Here is a 19,902-nt window from a genome sequence, read left to right as displayed (position 1 = left end):
TTTAGTTGCTCGCTATTGTGGATGTTCTGATTCAGGAAGTCCTTATTGGTTTGTTGTTGGGAAGCTATAAAGTTCTCCATCATGATTTCTAGGTTTGACTTCCTAGGGGTGTTTTGAGCAGCTACAGGCGCTTTTTGGTAGCCATGTGGTACAGCAGGTGCTTGTCCAGGCGCGTACAACGCGTTGTTGTTTTTATAAGAAAAGTTCGGGTGGTTTTTCCATCCAGGGTTGTACGTGTTAGAATAAGGGTTTCCTTGAGCATAGCTTACTTGATCAGATGGGAATCCAGTCAAGAGTTGGCATTCGGCAATTGCGTGTCCAGTCAATCCACAAATCTCGCAGTTAGGTGTTACTGCAGCAGCGGTGGCTGAAGGAGTGATGGCTAAGTTCTCGATCTTTTGAGTTAAAGCGTCCTTTTTAGCGTTAACGCGGTCTATACCACTTATTTCGTACATTCCACCTTTGGTTTGGGCTTTCTCTAGAGCGGCTCGTTCTCCACCCCATTGGTAATGGTTTTGTGCCATGTTCTCTATGAGGTTGTATGCTTCATCATGGGGTTTGTCCATAAGTGCTCCGCCAGCAGCGGCATCTATAGTCATTTTAGTGTTATATAGGAGACCACCATAGAAAGTATGGATGATCAGCCATGGTTCGAGTCCATGATGAGGGCATAGTCTAAGCATGTCCTTGTAACGTTCCCAAGCTTCGAAGAGTGATTCGTTATCTTTCTGGGTAAATCCGTTGATTTGACCTCTGAGCATAGCAGTTTTGCTAGGCGAAAAGTATCTCGCTAAGAATACTCTCTTCAATTCGTCCCATGTAGTTATGGAATTAGAAGGCAGGGATTGAAGCCACGCTCTAGCTCTATCTCTCAAAGAGAAAGGAAAGAGACGTAATCGAATGGCTTCGGAACTAACGTTGTTAGCTTTGACAGTGTCGGCGTATTGCACGAACACAGATAAATGGAGGTTGGGGTCGTCTGCAGGGCTTCCAGAGAATTGATTCTGTTGAACAGCTTGGACCAACGAAGGTTTCAGTTCGAAATTGTTCGCCTCAATCGCAGGTGGTGCGATACTTGAATGCGGTTCAGCACGCGAAGGAGCGGCATAGTCTCTAAGAGGACGAAGAGCAGCCATCTCTAACTTTGGGGCGATTTGATTGATTTGATCAGTAAAAGTCAATTCCTAATTAATCGGAATTGGTGCTACTTCGGGAAGATTGCGAGCTCGACGTTTGACGTTAATGAAACGTTCGATCTCTTTAATTCGTTGTATTAAATCTCCTCCTTGTGAACGAGTATTTGGCATAAAATCATTCAGAAAGAAAGGAAAGAATTTCCCTAGTCTCTACGGTGTAACAGTGAGTTACGATATCGACTTAAATAGTCCCCGGCAACGGCGCCAAAAACTTGATCGCGACTTTACGTGTCTATTAATCTGATGACTGCAAGTGCACAGTCGTGTCGTGTAGTTTTAAAAGATATCGAATCCACTGGGACTATGAATCGATCTACCGTTATCTAAGGTTACTATGTAAAGCTAGGGCTACTAATATTTCGATTGTTCCTAAGGGAAAGTGATTGTGAGAAATAAAGAATATAATAAAAGACAGATATCAGCATGTATTTCGTTTAACTTAAGGTGATCCGAAGGTCCATTGGCTTTTGCATAATTTAATTAAAAATCTTTACTAATTCAATTGGTTAAAAATCCTCGTCTCAAACTTTCGCTCTGTTGATTTAGATTACTATCCTAATCCTAATGTACGCTTTCGCCATCCCATTAGATTTTAGAAAAGCTTTTTGGAAACAACGTAATTAATAAAATGCCTGTTTTATGAAGTTGTTATCTATTTAAATCTCCTAATCTCAAACTTTCGCTCTGTTGACTCGGAACATGCTAATATCCCTAATGTACGCTTTTGCCATCCCGCTCGGGTGTAAAAACAATTTTTGAAAATAAATAAGTTCTAATTAGTTTTAATACGCTTTCGCCATCCTTAAAACTAATGTCCTATGTCTACTATCCTGTTAAAGATCTCAAACTTTCGCTCTATTGATTTTAACCTTTGACCGTCTTAAGATCTCAAACTTTTGCTCTATTGTTCTTAAGACTTACTAATTAAATTAGACATACAAACCAAAAACAGGTGATAATTAACAAAACATAATTAACTTACTTTACATACCGATACCTTAGTAATTTAGCCAGACATATTAATACAGTTAAGCATGCATGAACTAATTTGGCTTATAATAAAAGGCATGTTAATTGGCATATAATATATCATGCAAATAAATATATAAATAAAAGCGGTAAATATTAAACCTGAATTAAATAAATTGCAATTGAATCTTCGAGTACTGAACTTCCACCACAGGTTGGCTGGATCGTTCTTCGGAATTTAAACGGACGGAAAATAAAACAAGGGAAATAAAAGGCGATAAATCTAACGTAAGGCTAGATTTATAAAAGGTTCACAACAATTTCCGGTGTAGAAATCGTTGTGAGAAAATAACTGTTTGAGTTAAAGGAAGGCAGAAAATATAATGCACGGTACAATTTCGGCAGCACTTCGTTAGCAGGAAATCGGACAGGTTGAAGTGAAGTATCTGCCTCTATTTATAGGCGAGGCTTTGCAGTTGGATTGCGTGAAAAGAGGAGCTCCAGCAGACTTGGACTCGGAGACATGCGTCTCCGATTATTGGGGAAGCTTCGTTGAAGACTTGAGACGTGCGTCTCAAGTGGAGAGAATGTAGGGGACTAGAGACGTGCGTCTCCCTTTTGCTGACGTGGCCAATGAGACGTGGAGACGTGCGTCTCCACTTGCTTGTGTGGTTTGGGCCACGCACATTTGATCTTCAGTGGGCTGGTTCGTCTCGTTTGGGCCTTTGGGTCTTCTTTAGCATATTTGGGCCTTATTTGCACTCCCTTTTTACTTCAGCACCCATTTTTCATCTTTTAGGCATAAATAGTGGTCGTTTTAGCTCCATTTCTTCTCCTTTTCACAAATAGTCATAATAAGAGCGTAAAACCTGAAACAAAGCAAAAACTCGCGTAATATCATAATAAATCAATATAATAAACAGAAAATGCTATAAATATCTATGGATTTCAGGCTAAATATACGATATAAAATCGTGTTATCACCCATGAACCTTTCAAATGGATACATCCACCTATATTGAACAGGTCCTCCAAGATAAGCTTCATAGGAAAGATGCACAGGTAGATGTTCCATGGAGTCAAAAAAACCAGGCGGAAACACTTGTTCCAAATTACATAGAATAACTGTAATATTTCGATCCAACTTAATGATGTCATCCACTCTTAAAGTCGACGCACAAATATCTCTACAAAATTGACTAATTTCAGTTAATGGATTAAGCACATGTTTGGGTAGAGAACCGAACGCAATTGGAAGCAATTGTTCCATAAAGACATGGCAATCATGACTTTTCATACCATGCTACTTCCCAGTGTTTGCGTCAGCACACCATGCTAAATTTGAAGAATAACTATCGAGCATTCTCAATTCTTTTAACCATTGACAAACCGCTTTAGCTTCTTGGGAGGTCAGACTGAAACAGGCCTTCGGTTTCAATAATTTTCTATTCGGTTGAGGCTTTAACTCCAACTCTTTTTGATTGCACCAAATTTCCATGTCTTTTCTAGCCTTCTCATTATCTTTTGTTTTATCTTTAACATCCATTACGGTGTTAAATACATTATCAAAAAAATCTTCTTAATATGCATAACATCCAGATTATGGCGCAACAAATTATCTTTCCAATACGGGAGGTCCCAAAATATACTTCTTTTTGTCCAATTGTGTTTGATCCCATATCCTTCAATTCTACATGCCTTTCCAGTATCTTTAATTTTTGGTAGTTCAAAAACTTGGTCCCATACAACACTTGGTGACAATCGAGGCGGAGACGAATCTGTTATCTGTGCGTCTTTTTTGAAATTTCTCTTGTTTTTTCTATACGAGTGATTTTTTTGTAAGAATTTGCGGTGAAAGTCAAACCATGGGCTTTTCCCCAATTTATCCAACGTAAACGCCTTGGTGTATCTCATACAATGCGGACAACCCATTTTGCCATCTGTACCCTAACCAGACAACATGTCATATGCTGGAAAATCGTTGATGGTCTACATCAAGGCAGATCTCATAGTGAAGTTTTATTTACGTGATATATCATAAGTCCATTATCCAATCCACAATCTCTTCAAATCATTAATTAAAGGTTGTAAATACACATCAATTTCGACTTTTGGACTCGACGGTCCTGGAATGACGCACGTCAGAAACATGTATGACTTTGTCATGCACATCTCAGGAGGGAAGTTGTAAGGGGTTACAATAACTGGCCAACAAGAATACATACTTCCCGACGCTTGAACATAAGGAGTAAAACCATCTGAGCATAATCCAAGCCTGACATTTCTAGGTTCTGCGGCAAAATCAGGATGTCTTCGATCAAAGTGCTTCCATGCCTCGCCATCAGATGAATGCCACATAGTGTCTGGACTTTTTTATTTGTATGATGCCATGTCATTTTACTTGCACTGTGCATTGAAGCAAACATTCTTTGTAACCTTGGTATTATCGGAAGATTAAACATGGACTTTACTATTACACGATCTTGATTAGTGTTAATGGCTCTACTGCGAACTTTATATCTTGGACTCATACAAAAATTACATTCCTCCAACAATCCATCTTGAGTACTGTCATACCCAAAAAATTTCCCACCACATTTTTGTACTCAAGCTCATTTGAATATCAGAAGCTCAAGACTTGACTGATTGTACACTCTCCTAAACAACAACCCTCAAACTAGGGTTTTGATCTTTTCAAAGTAAAATCAAGTTCTAAGACCTCAAATGGAACCCTTGGTCTCTCATATGCCTCAAAGGATCCTCATGCCATTTCAAGCTCTGATTCAAAAGATTGCTCACACAATGGCCCAAACAATCAATAATCGACGGGTTGACCTAAAAGTCAACTGTGGTCAAAGAATAGTCAAAATTTCTGATTTTTGGTCAACATCAACATTCTAATGTTAGATTCATCATTTGATCAAGGGTTGATCATGATTCATCGAGAAAAGCTCCAAAATCATCAAAAACCTAAGTTTCTAAATTAGGGTTTTTAAGGAGAAAGTCAACCCAACTTTGACCAGCCATAACTTCCACATGGAATATCAGAAATTTCCCATCCAAAGCTCAATTCGAAGGAAATTTAATTATAAACAACTTTGTCTCTCACAAGCCAAGGCCAGAAATGCACCATTTGGGAGATATAAGCCAAAACATTACAGGTCCTTCTAAAGGATCTCAAAAAGTCTTTTTTTTTCTCAAAGCTCATAACTTGAAAATGGTAGATTCAATTGAGATGAAACAAAAAGGAGCTTTTATAGGACTTTTTGAGCTTTCCAAAAAGTCATAGAACACCTTCATACCATAAAAATTGAAGGAGTTATGAATTGATGAAGTTGGGTAAATTTCAAGAAATCTACAAAACCCTAATTGAGCAAAATGGACTTTGTGGATAAATGGGCCTAAGTTTTGGATTTCAAGAAAACATGGGATTCATAAAAGGGCCTATAAAACCATTCTTATATTTTTTGGTGTTTTATTTATATTTTATTTGAATTTTATCCATTTAAATGCAAATAAATTAAGTAAAATACCAAAAATGATGAAATAAATTCTAGGGCATTGTTTTGGATCATATGAAGGCCCAAGAAACCCCTTGAAGACCATGTAATTTTGTTCATACTTGGCTTGGATTTTTATTTTTTTATTTTTTTATTTTTATTCAACTTATATCAAAGGAAAAATAAAATAAAATCAAATGGACGCATGATTTGATTTTTCAATCAAATAATCATTCTTGGAACTCAAGCAAGACATTCCTATTAGATTGGAATAATATTTGGATGAAAATAGAAAGTTATTATGATATTTTCAAATCAAATATTTTGCAATATTTCCAAATATTTAATCATCCAATTTTTTCCAATTTAAATTGACCTAATCCTACCCATATATATAAGAGGAATCCTAACATTCAAGGGGACGATTTTGGAAGTTCTTGCAGCCAAGAGACTAGGGTTTCAAGAAAATTCAAAGGTACCTGCACTTTTGGATTCCACTTTGCAGCCTTCATGAAGACCTTTCACCATGGACCTTCACAAGCCATACACACTGGAACAGAGCTAAGTGTTTCTAATTTTTATTTTTATTTATTTATTTATTTTTAATTAATTACATGAATGTGTTTTTATTTCCTTCTTTTCTTCTTCTATTATAATTTCTTCTTTTTATTTATTATTATTTATTTAACAAATTAGTTTTTATATGATAATTTTGTACTCCTTTATTTATTTAATCGAAAACTCGATTCTTCTCATAAACATTAAAAAATATTTGTTTTTAACATTAAAATTATTATTTTCGTATATACTTTTAATCAAGTTAATTTTAAGGTTTGATAACCTCGATTCATTAATAAATCCTAATAGCCTTAGGCCTACTGGTAGGTGTTGTCCATTAACATAAATCTAAACTTTTTCTCCGTTTCTTCTATTAACCATACATGACTCCTGCCCTTTTTAAGGTTTGTTTTTGCCTTACCTTTTTTTTTTGTTTGCCTCAATTATTACTGTTAATTTTGATCTGCCATGTTATAATTGTTGAGAACTATAATGCACTAATGCATTTTTCTTCTTTGTGCAAATTTTCAGGGTTACCCCATTATCCTCCGGCTACGCGCCGTCAAATCGAAAAGCTAAGTTCTAATCCTGTTCTTATTTAAATTTTATTTTAATTTTTGCCTTATAGGTTAAATTAAGGTTTATTTTCGATGTCAAGGAATTCCACATACGCTCATCCCTATTATTTTCTATTTGATTCTCAGATGTTCAGAATCAATCGAAGGTTCGAGGGAGATCAAGGCTCAAGATAAAGATTTTAAAACTAATTATTGTTCCCTCTTATTTTCTGCTTTCATTCCCCTCCCCCGCATGTGTTTATTGTAATAGCGTAGGACTTTTATCTTTCCGCCTTTAATTTCCGTATGATATTAACTGTGTGGTTAGTAATCCTAGGGAGTGCAAGATAATTAATCGAACGTAGCTAACATTATTTACAAGATAAATAATTAAACTTAATCACGTGATTGTTGCACACACACACCTTTAGGGTAATCCCTCTTGTTGCCTTATATTGTTGCCTTGTTGCCTTAATTTTGTTGCCTAAAAATAGTCAAGTCCCTCGATTCCGAGGATACCTAGAGCAATGTTGCTTGTTGCCTTCAAAGTTATTGAAACTCTCTCGAGGTTGCCTTATAAATAATAATTGTCCCAATTGCTAAGGTATCCTCGCATGATGCCTAAAAATATTAAATGACTATTATATCCTTCGCTTAGACTACCTGCCCTCTTTATGGCAAGAGACAGTCTTATGGCGAACGATTATTCTCGACGACCCTTAAACATCCAATTGAAAGACTTCCTGCCCTCTCATGGTATGGATAGACCCTTTCACCCTGAAAAACTAAAAGAAAAAATTTCAAAACTTAGGGTAGTAGCTACTAAATTGCTTGCTCTAAATTCAAAATTCAAATTCTTTTTCTCACTCATTTTCAAAATCAAGATTCAAAAAGACTACACTTATTTACAAGCTAAAGCTCTTCTTCAAAAACCTTTTACTATTCACACACGACACTTTTCAAACAATTCAAACATTCACAAGTGAGCTAAGCAATTAAGAGCCCATGGACAACCATGGATACAAAGGGTGCCTTACACCTTCCCTTTGTATAACTTACCCCCCGAACTCAAAATCTTTTTAAAAGGTCTTTTCCTGTTCTTTTAGCCTTTCTATTAATTTGGATAAAATAAAAGTCGGTGGCGACTCTTGCTATCCGCACATTTCGATAAAGTCAGTTCACCGTATTACAAGTACCAAAATCATTGTCATAAAACAACATACAACCAACAATCAATATTTCTTACTCTTAAGCCCAACTTCGACACCTACTTCTTTGCTTCATAAAATGTTGTGGGCAAGTTGTCTTTCATTGCAGTTGAGTCCAACATCAATTTTATGAAGAATTCAAAACACTGATAAGGAACATTCCAATTTGACTTGGTTGCCAATAATCTCACACACATTGATAACTTTGAGTCAGACAACCCATCAAACAACATTGTATTCATTTCATTCAACAACTGATAAAATCTCTGCGCTTCCTCATTTGACAACTCTTTGTAACACCCTTCTAAACCCCGCAACAATTAATAAAATAACCAGAGTAAAACATAAAAACAAGGGTACCACAATTAAATAAAACAAATAAACCAATTGTAGTCTTATGTCATGCTTTAATATAAACGTTCACCAAACCACCATTATTATGTTTAACACAGCGGAATAACAAAACATCTCCAAAATAATTCCAACGGAACATAATCCAAACCACACAAAGTAGAGTGTAACAGAATTTAAACTCTAAATCTATCATTCCTAGTTTACAAGATCAAAGCATGACCGACACGACCCAAAATAACCGGATGACTCTACGAATCATCCTCACCAAAGTAAATAAGTCGCTACTCTTCAATATGAAAATGTCAACATGTAAGGGTGAGTCTCATTCACAATTAATAAATGTTATGCATTCATAAGCAACAAAACATCATAATATATTATTCACCCAATGTTGCAATATATTCGGATTTTTCAATTATCATTCACCAAACGCAACAAATACATCACCCAACATAACACTGAAACTCATTCAATCATGTTATAGCAAAATGCATGTGAACCAACTGACACTATGCATGTGGTACCAATAAGTCGTGGAATTAATCTAGCTGACCGATCTAACAATCACGGAGATACAGTCTCACCGACACAAATTCCACATAATGGGAATTATGTCCGCAATCGATCCAACATCACCGAGATCCATCACCAAATGCTTATAATGAATGCACACATATGACATACTTAAAAACATCACTGATCCGATGCACCATCTCGTCTCATCATAACTCACCATTTTTATCACCGATAAAGTATGCACATGCTTGCACAATCATTCAATCATTTACACATTTATCACGATAAACATAGCAAAACCATAATTCCTTCATCACTACGCCAACACATTGTCATACTCACAAGATCATATATATGCACAATGTTTCATTTTGCCAAAGTAATTAAATCGAGTTTTAAAAATTAAAGTCGGGTCACTTCCCAACTCACCATAACATCATAGAAAACATTTAATTAGCTTTGCATCACCCAGTATGACACATAAAAAAGGATACACGGATCAAAAGATACGCTGTTTCAAAGTTCAGAAATTTTCTGCACAGCAGGGTCCGCTTAGCGACCCTCCACCGCGCTTATGGAAATAAATTTCCAATAACCCCGCTTCAAGCGACCTAAGACAGTAGCTAACTACTTTGGGACCTCCGCTTAGCGGGCTAGGTCCGCTTAGCAAGCTCAATTATTTTTTGAAAAACGAACAGCATCCGCTTAGCGGACGTGCGATTATGCAGAGTTTCACCTCTGTGACAGACCTGCGATTCAACACATCCTTCACCAAAATCCCTTATAAACATCGATTAAAGGCATAAAATCATCAGATACACCATCACACATCATCAAACATCAATAAAAACATATTTTTAATCAATCGTTCATGCAATTTCATCAATTACCCTAAACCATGACATTCCCAAACCTAACAATTCCAACCCCAATATATCCAATTGAATCAAACCATATCTTAATCAATTCTATCACCTATAATCACATAATAGATACTAAAAGGAAGAGTCCCCCTTACCTTAATTCGATGTCTTAAAAGCTCTTCCTCTTCTTCTCTTCTCTTTTACGTGTTCTTGCTCTTTCTCCTCTTTTTGCCTTTTTGACTCCTTTTTCACAATTTCCTCTATTTTATGAAAAATAGAAATTATCTTAAGTAAAAGGCCTAACCATCACACCCCCTCTTTACTAACCAAAACTTAAGCCCAATTGCTCTTTATTCCACAATTTCCCAATAATTCGATTAATTAATTAATTCTAAATAATTAATTCTAATTAAATTAAATAATAGGAAATATGGGGTGTTACAACTCTCCCCCATTAAAAAAGTTTTCATCCTCGAAAACATACCTCAAGTGAACAACTCAGGATAAGAGTTCTTCATCTGACTCTCCAGCTCCCACGTAACATTTCCACCTGCTGCTCCTCCCCAAGCTACTATGACCAATGCTCTCTCTTTGCCATGCAACTACTTCAACTTTCGGTCTTTGATCCTCATAGGCAATGTCTCAACTGCCAAATTGTCCTTCACTTGCACATCCTCCACTTGGATCACATGAGATGGATTCGCAATGTATTTCCGCAACTGAGACACATGAAATACATCATGCAAATTCGCAAGCGTCGGTGGTAAAGCAATACGATAAGCCACTTCTCCTACTCTTTCCATAATCTGAAATAGACCAATAAAACGCGGCGTCAACTTCCTTGACTTCAACGCTCGACCAACACCCATCATAGGAGTCACTCTCAGAAACACATGATCTCCCTCTTGGAACTCAAGTGTCCTCCGCCTCTTATCATGATAGCTCTTTTGACGACTCTGAGAAGCTTTCATCTTCTCCTGAATCATCCTAATTTTTCCCGTAGTCTCTTGGACAATCTTTGGTCCAATTACCGCACTCTCACCAGATTCATACCAGAATAACGGCGTGCTACACCTCCTACCATACAAAGCTTCAAACAGAGCCATACCAATACTCGAATGAAAACTATTGTTGTAGGTAAATTCAATCAACGAAAAATAACTATCACGTGCACCTCCTTTTTCCAACACCCAACACTTTCTGCACTTTCCTAGAATCTCGATGTAAACCTTGGATCTCTATCTGACACGATACTCGAAGAAATACCATGTAGGATAATGATCTTCTCAATGTATAATTGAGCTAACTTCTCCATAGGATAATCCATTTTGATCGGTATAAAGTGAGCAGACTTCGTCAATCTGTCCATGATGACCCAAATAGCTTCACTGTTCTTAAGTGTCTTCGGCAACCCAGAAACAAAATTCATAGATATGCTGTCTCACTTCTATTCCAGAATAAACAACGGTTGCATAGCACCATACGACTTCTGATGTTCAATTTTTGACTTCTGGAAAGTCAAACAAGAATAAACGAACTCAGCAATCTCTTTCTTCATTCTAGACCACCAAAATAACTTCTTCAAATCGTGGTACATCTTTGTAGCACCAGGATGAATACTCAGTCCACTACGATGTCCTTCTTCATGATACTCTTTCTCAGTTCCGCAACATCAGGAACACAAACCCGATCACCAAACCTCATTATACCATTCTCGTCAATCCTGAATTCACCTCCTTTGCCTTGATTAATCAAAGTCAATCTATCAACCAACTCAACATCAGCTTTCTGACTTGTTCTAATCTCATCAAGAATACCACTCGTCAACTTCAACATACCCAATTTAACACTATTAAAAGTACTATCACATACCAAACTTAGATCTCAGAATTGTTCAATCAAATCCAATTCCCACACCATTAGCTTAGACATATGTAAGGACTTCCTACTCAATGCATCAGCCACGACGTTTGCCTTATCCGGATGGTAATTCAGCCCAAAATCATAGTCTTTAAGAAATTCTAACCATCTTCTCTGCCTCATATTAAGCTCTTTCTGATCAAAGAGGTACTTCAGACTCTTGTGATCGCTAAACAATTCAAACCTCGAACCATACAAATGATGTATCCATAATTTCAATACAAAGACTACAGCTGCCAATTCTAAGTCATGAGTCAGATAATTCCTTTCATGCACTCTGATTTGCCTCGACGCATAAGCCATAACCTGTTGATTTTTCATTAATACACCGCCCAATCCCATCAACTACGCATCACAATAAACCATGAAAGATTCCCCGAATTCGGCAAAATCAGGATCGGAGCACTAGTCAACCTCTTCTCCAACTTTTAGAATCCTTCTTCACACTTAGAATCCCAAATAAACGCTTGCCCCTTTCTAGTCAACTTAGTTAACGATAATACTAACTTCGAAAATCCTTCCATAAACTTCCTGTAGTAACCCGCGAGACCCAGAAAACTACGAATCTCTGACGCGGACTTTGGGGTTTCCCACTGAGATACCGCTTCAACCTTCGTAGGATCTACGGCAACGCCATTCTTGGAAATCACATGACCAAGAAAGCTTACTTCCTCCAACAAGAACTCACACTTCGACAACTTCGCATAAAGCTTCTTCCTTTTTAACAATTCCAATACCACTCTTAGATGTTTCACATGCTCTTCTTCGTTCTTAGAATATTTTAGAATATCGTCTATAAATACCACAACGATCTTGTCGAGATAAGGATGAAAAATACTATTCATATATTCCATAAAAACACCAGGTACATTAGTAACCCCAAATGTCATCACTGTATACTCGTAAAGACCATACCTCGTTCTTAACGCAATTTTCTGAATATCGTCCGCCTTCACTCGAATCTGATGATACCCATACCTCAGATCAATTTTGCTAAATACACTTGTTCCAACCAGCTGATCCATCAAATCATCAATCCTCGGTAATGGATAGCGATTCTTGATAGTAACTTTGTTCAGCTGTTTGTAATCCACACACAACCTTATCAAACCCTCTTTCTTCTTCACCAACAACACCGGCGCACCCCAAGGCAAAACACTAGGACGAATAAACTCCTTCCCCAGCAAATCTTCTAATTGACTCTTCAATTTAGCCAACTCAGATGCCGACACGCGCTAAGGCGCCATCGACATAGGACTCGTCCCAAGAATTAATTCAATAGCAAATTCCACTTCCCTGTCAGGTGGCAACTCTCTAACATCTTCTAGAAAGACTTCTAGAAAATTACGTACAACCGGTAATTCACTACTCACAGTTTTCCTTTTCACTTCCATTGATGCAACTAATATGAACATGGCAGCCCCATCTCTAACCGCTTCATTCACCTGCTTAGTACTCATCTCCAAATCTTCAACACTAGCATCTTCATGAAAGATAACCGTCTTTGTAAAGAAATTAATACGAACCTGGTTGATTTCCAACCAGTTCATACCCAGAATAATATCAAGTTGTTCCAAAGGAAGGCACACTAAGTCCATCCCAAACTTTATACCAAAAATATCAATCAGAAAATTCAAACAAGCAGAAGAAGTAGTTACTAAACCCGACGCAGAAGTGTCAATAACCATAGTTCCATTAATATCAGATATTTCTAATTCCAATCTTTTAGCACAATCCAATGAAATGAACGAATGAGTCGCCCCAGTATCAACAATTGCAATTAAAGGCGTGCCATGGATAAAACACATACCTATAATCAATTGATCTTCCAGAGTAGTCTCTGACCCAAACAAGGCAAAGACCTTCCCACCAGACCGGTTCTTCTTCGGCTTAGTGCACTGTGGGATGATATGGCCTTCTTCGCCGCAATTGTATCAAGTCACGATCTTCATCCTACAATCAGAAGCAATATGACCCGCCTTACCACACTTGAAGCACTTCTTTTCTCCACTCTTTCACTCATTCCTTCTATGTCCAGTCTCACCATAGTTGTAGCACCTAACGAGAGCACTAGAATCTCCCCCACTAGGCCTTTTCCAATCACCATCCTTTGGATTTCCTCTACCATATGGCTTACCTCTATCCATAGGCTTCTTACCCTTCTTGTCAACCAAATCGTAAGAGTGAGACGACTTCAGCTTAAGGTTATCCTCTTTGAAGATTTTGCTACAATCCACCAAATCAACAAATCGGCGAATCCTCTGATACCTGATACTTTGCTTAATCTCGTCCCGAAGACCATTCTCAAATTTAATGCACTTCGAGAACTCACCGGCTTAATCATTGTTGTAGTGAACATAGAACTTTGTCAGTTCAACAAACTTGGAAGCATACTCTTGCACCATTATATTACCCTGTTTCAGCTCCAAGAACTCTATCTCCTTCCTTCCCCGAACATCTTCAAGAAAGTACTTCCTTATAAACTATCTCTTGAATATAGCCCAAGAAATAGTTATACCGTCAGCGTCTAGTTCAGCTCTTATAGTGACCCACCAGTCATCTGCTTCTTCAGACAACATGTGAGTACCATACCTCACTTTCAGGTTCTCAACACAATCAATGACTCTGAAAATCCTTTGGATCTCCTTCAGCCACTTTTGAGCACCTTCTAGATCATGAGTGCCCTTGAACAATTGAGGATTGTTCCTCTGAAAATTCCTCAATTTCCTGTCAACACCGATCCCAGTTCCATTGGCATTTCCTTCTAGCACACCAGCAATCATGCCCAGAGCCTCAGCGATAGCATCGTCGTTTCTTCCACCTCTTTCAATCATTGTTATGTTAGTCACAAAACAATTCCATTAGCACCAAAAGCATCGACAGTGATAACTCACACTAGTCGCATACAAGGGAACAACTGACACTAAGACTCTGGTCACAACGAATGACTATGCTCTGATACCACTATTGTAACACCCTTCTAAACCCCGCGGCAATTAATAAAATAATTAGAGTAAAACATAAAAATAAGGGTGCCACAATTAAATAAAACAAATAAACCAATTGTAGTCTTATGTCATGCTTTAATAGGAACGTTCACCAAAATAACATTATTATGTTTATCATAGCGGAATAACAAAACATCTCGAAAATAATTCCAACGAAACATAATCCAAACCACACAAAGTAGAGTGTAACAGAATTTAAACTTTAAATCTATCGTTCCCAGTGTTACAAGATTATAGCATGACCGAAACGACCCAAAATAACCTGATGACTCTACGAATCATCCTCACCAAAGTAAATAAGCCGCTACTTTTCAATCTGAAAATATCAACATGTAAGGGTGAGTCTCATTCACAATTAATAAATGTTATGCATTCATAAGCAACAAAACATCATAATATATCATTCACCCAATGTTGCAATATATTCGGATTTTTCAATTATCATTAACCATACGCAACAAATACATCACCCAACATAACAATGAAATTCATTCAATCACGTTATAACAAAATGCATATGAACCAACTGACACTATGCATGTGGTACCAATAAGCCGAGGAATTAATCCACCTGACCGATCTAAACATTACCGAGATACAACCTCACCGACACAAATTTTCCACACAATGAGAATTATGTCCATTGATAACACGAAAATGTATCGTTTATTTGACTCTATTTACATCAATTATTTCACCGTTTTAATTTAATTATATTACATTATATTATTATTATGTTGGTATTTACATTGTTTCAGATTGATTAGGTTATTCGAAGATCGATTGAGAAAAGGAAAGAAATCGAGAAGAAATCGTTAAAAAATCCAAAGAAATGGAAGGGGATATAAAGAGCAAAAGAGGGGTGTTGAAGAAGTAGAACAAACTACAAGATGAAGGCTCAAGAACGAGTGGAAGCCCACCTCACATGTGGAGGCGCTCACCTCCAAAGCCCAAACAAATTATGGGCCACATCACAAGAAGGAGACGTTCGCCTCCATTCACCTAGGCACGTGAGACCCCCGTCTCAAGACCCTTTTTCAACAGGAGACGCCCGTCTTCAATCATAAGTGGGCCAATCCACCCACTTGAGGCGCCCGTCTCAGTCAAGGCCCATTTTCTCCTCGTTCTCGGTTAAGTCCATGATTTTCTCGACTTCTCCTTTATTTCCTCACACGTTAACTCAACCACCAAATGAAGTTACTAAATCCACTCACCCCATGATTTTCTCAACTTCTCCTGCCATGATCTCCATTATCTCCACTACCTCTCACATGACAACTTCCAACAATTCTCACTATATAAAGAACGGAGTATTGATGTAAAAGGGGTTGGGCCATGCTTTGTCCCAGCCACATTTTCTCGTTCAGTATTATTTTCTTTTCATTCCAGCAATTTTAATTCCAGTATTTGTTTCTATTTTTCATTTATCTTTTCTCACAACAATTTCTATACTGGAAATTATTGTGAACCTTTAATTGGTCTAACCTTACGTTAGGTCCAAGGCTTTTACTTCCTTCATTTATTTTCTTTCGAATAATTCATCGAAGAGCAATCCAACCGACCTGTGATGGAAAGTTCAGTACTTGAAGATTCGGAATTTAATTCCAGTTTTTATTATTATCCAGGTTTCTTATTTACAGTATTTATTTATTGATTGCATGATTAATTATTATATGTTGATGAATATGCCTGAATATCTTAATTACGATTGTTTATGCATGTTTAATTTAGTATGTCTGGATAATTTAATCAGATGTCGGTATGTAAATTAATCTAACCGAAGGGATTCAAAATAAATTGGCGTAAATAATGTTTTATTAAGAATCACCTATTTCTGGTTTTTGTGTCTAATCGTATTTATTAAAGTTATAAAATCAGCAGAGCGAGAGTTTGAGATTTTAGAATTGATTAAGGTTTAAATCAACAGCGCGAGAATTTGAGATCTTTAACCAGATAGTAGACACACGACATTAGTTTTAAGGACAGCGAGAGCGTATTAAAACTAATTAGATATTATTTATTTTCAAAAAGTGTTTTTAAACTCAACACGGGACAGCGAGAGCGTACGTTAGGGAATATGAGCATAGTCTGAGTCAACAGAGCGAGAGTTTGAGACAAGGATTTTTAATTAAATAACGTCTGCATGAAATAGGGCATTTTATTAATTCTAATGTTTTCAGAAAGCGTTTCTGAATCTGGTGGGACAGTGAGAGCGTACATTATGAGTTAGGATCGTAGTCTTAATCAATAGAGCGAGAGTTTGAGAGGAGGACTTTTAAATGACATATTTAATAAAGATTTTTGATTTGATAAGAACTTGGCCAATGAAACTTCGGATTACCTAAATTAGACGAATTACATACCGATATCCGCGCATTTATATTTTATCTAGATTTAAGATTTTATTTTCCCTTTTTAAACAATTAAAAATTCATTAGCCTTAGCTTTACATAGTAACCTTAGATAACGGTAAATCGATTTATAGTCCCTGTGGATTCGATATCTTTTAAAACTACACGACATGACTGTGCACTTGCAGTTTTCCGACTAATAGACACGTATAGTCGCGATCATACACCATCGATCCAACATCACCGAGATCTATCACCAAATTATTATGTATGAATGCACACATATGACATACTTAAAAACATCATCGATCTGATGCACCGCATCGTCTCACCTTAACTCACCATTTTCATCACCAATAAAGTATGCACATGCTTGCACAATCATTCAATCATTTATACATTTATCACGATAAACATAGCAAAACCATAATTCATTCATCACTACACCAACACATTAACATATTCACAAGATCACATATATGCAAATGTTTCATTTTGCCAAAGTAATTAAATCGAGTTTTAAAAATTAAGTCGGGTCACTTCCCATCTCACCATAACATCATAGAAAACATTTAATTAGCTTTTCATCGCTCAGAACGACACATAAAAAGGATACACAGATCAAAATATACGCTGTTTCAAAGTTCAGAAATTTTTTGCACAGCAGGGTTCGCTTAGCGACCCTCCAGCGCACTTATGGAAATCAATTTCCAATAACCCTGCTTCAAGCGAACTAAGACAATAGCTAACTACGTTGGGACCTCTGCTTAGCGGGCTAGGTCCTCTTAGCGAGCTCAATTATTTTTTGAAAAACGAACAGCATCCGCTTAGCGTGCCAGATGCCGCTTAGCAGACGTGCGATTATGCAGAGTTTCACCTCTGTGACAGACATGCGATTCAACACATCCTTCACCTAAAATCCCTTCTAAACATCGATTAAAGGCATAAAATTATCAGATACACCATCACACATCATCAAACATCAATAAAAACATGTTTTAATCTATAGTTCATGCAATTTCATCAATTACCCTAAACTATGACATTTCCAAGCCTAACAATTCCAACCCCACTATATCCAATTGAATCAAACCATATATTAATCAATTCTATCACCTATAATCACATACTAGATACTAAAAGGAAGAGTCCCCCCTTACCTTGATTCGAAGTCTTGAAAACTCTTCCTCTTCTTCTCTTCTCTTTTACGTGTTCTTGCTCTTTCTCCTCTTTTTGCCTTTTTGACTCCTTTTTCACAATTTCCTCTATTTTATGAAAAATAGAAATTATCTTAAGTAAAAGGCCTAACCATCACACCCCCTCTTTACTAACCACAACTTAAGCCCAATAGCTCTTTATTCCACAATTTCCCAATAATTCCATTAATTAACTAATTCTAAATAATTAGTTCTTATTAAATTAAATAATAGGAAATATGGGGTGTTACACTCTTCCCGACTAAAATATTCAGGTTGATCATAGCTCACGTTCACACCAAAAGCATCCTCAACCATGTCACCGAATCGATTAAATTTTTCCTCATATTCCATAGGCGGTCTTTCCTCATATTGCATAGGTGGGCGGCTACTTGAAGCATGCGTATTGCTATTCTCATGTATGTTACTCGACAGTTTTTCACCATTAAACGTCCAAACCCAATAATTTTCTATGAAACCCCTTTTATGCAAATGCCTGACCACATCCTTTGGGTCACTAATTATAGGTCTATCCCCACATTTAAGACAATTACACCTAACTCCTCCTTCGCTTCGACAACATTCTTGAGCAAACGCGCATGTGATAAACCCATTAACTCTTGCTATAAAATTGAGTTTCAGTGCACGTCTTCCTGGTTCCAATCTATCGTACATCAAACTACGATAATACAAATAATATTCCATACTGCACATATATTCAATCATTCTCTTTTTAGTAACTATTATTAAAATTTTAATTATATCAACTATAAATAAATTTTATAATCATTTTGCAACTATATATATATAAATAAAATAAACATATATAACCATATAAACATATAATAAATATTTTTTAAACAAAATACTACTTCACACTATACTACTATATCATTTTTTTTAAAACAAAATAATACTTTACACTATAATAATTCTCTTGGCCTATGAATTGTTGAAAGGCTATGGCAGAAAAGGAGGTGCCCCAAGGGTGATGATGCAGCTAGACTTACAAAAGGCTTATGACATGGTTAATTGGAGGGCCATGGAGAGTATCTTGCAGGAGGTTGGGATCCCTAGGATATTCATAGACTGGATCATGGCTAGTGTGACTACTGTATCATACAAGTTTAATGTCAATTTTATTGACTTTATGCAAGCAAAGAGAGGAATCAGACAGGGAGACCCTTTGTCACCCTTGCTCTTTGTGATCATCATGGAGTATATGCATAGAATTATGCAAAAGATGTAGCTAGATACTAATTTCAAACATCATGCCAACTGTAAAAAGCTAAAGCTGACTAATTTGACTTTTACTGATGATGTCCTCCTTTTCTGCAGAGGAGACCCCACCTCTGTAGAAAAGATGCAAAATGCCTTCAAAGCTTTCACTGATTCCACAGGTGTGGTAGCTAATCCCACCAAGAGCACAATGTTTTATGGTGGAGTTGACACTCAGATGCAGCAAAGACTTCACATCATTATTGGCTTCAAGGAAGATGTTTTCCTCTTCTAAAAATTTTTCTTAAGAAGATTGATAGTATATGTAGAAGCTTTATTTGGACAGGTGCTGGACATATCAAGAAAAGCCCTGTGTCATGGGACACTGTGTGGAGGCCATATGCTCAAGGGGGTTTGCAGATTATTAATCTACAGGTGTGGAATAAAGTGTTGATGCTTAAATGTCTTTGGAACTTATGTAGATTGGC

At 36.9% G+C, this 19,902-nt stretch overlaps 1 non-coding gene across 1 annotated transcript; it reads left to right on the top strand.

Moving 5' to 3' along the window:
- Positions 1 to 654: 654 nt before the first annotated feature.
- LOC131645308 (small nucleolar RNA R71) lies at positions 655 to 761 on the top strand. Its single transcript, XR_009296938.1, has one exon. It is a non-coding gene; the product is annotated as a small nucleolar RNA R71 (small nucleolar RNA).
- Positions 762 to 19,902: the final 19,141 nt, after the last annotated feature.

This window comes from Vicia villosa, linkage group LG1, assembly GCF_029867415.1.
Source record: "Vicia villosa cultivar HV-30 ecotype Madison, WI linkage group LG1, Vvil1.0, whole genome shotgun sequence".
Classification (NCBI taxonomy): Eukaryota; Viridiplantae; Streptophyta; class Magnoliopsida; order Fabales; family Fabaceae; genus Vicia; species Vicia villosa.
The sequence above is the reverse complement of the archived record's forward strand: the minus strand, read 5'-3'. Positions and strand labels throughout refer to the sequence as shown.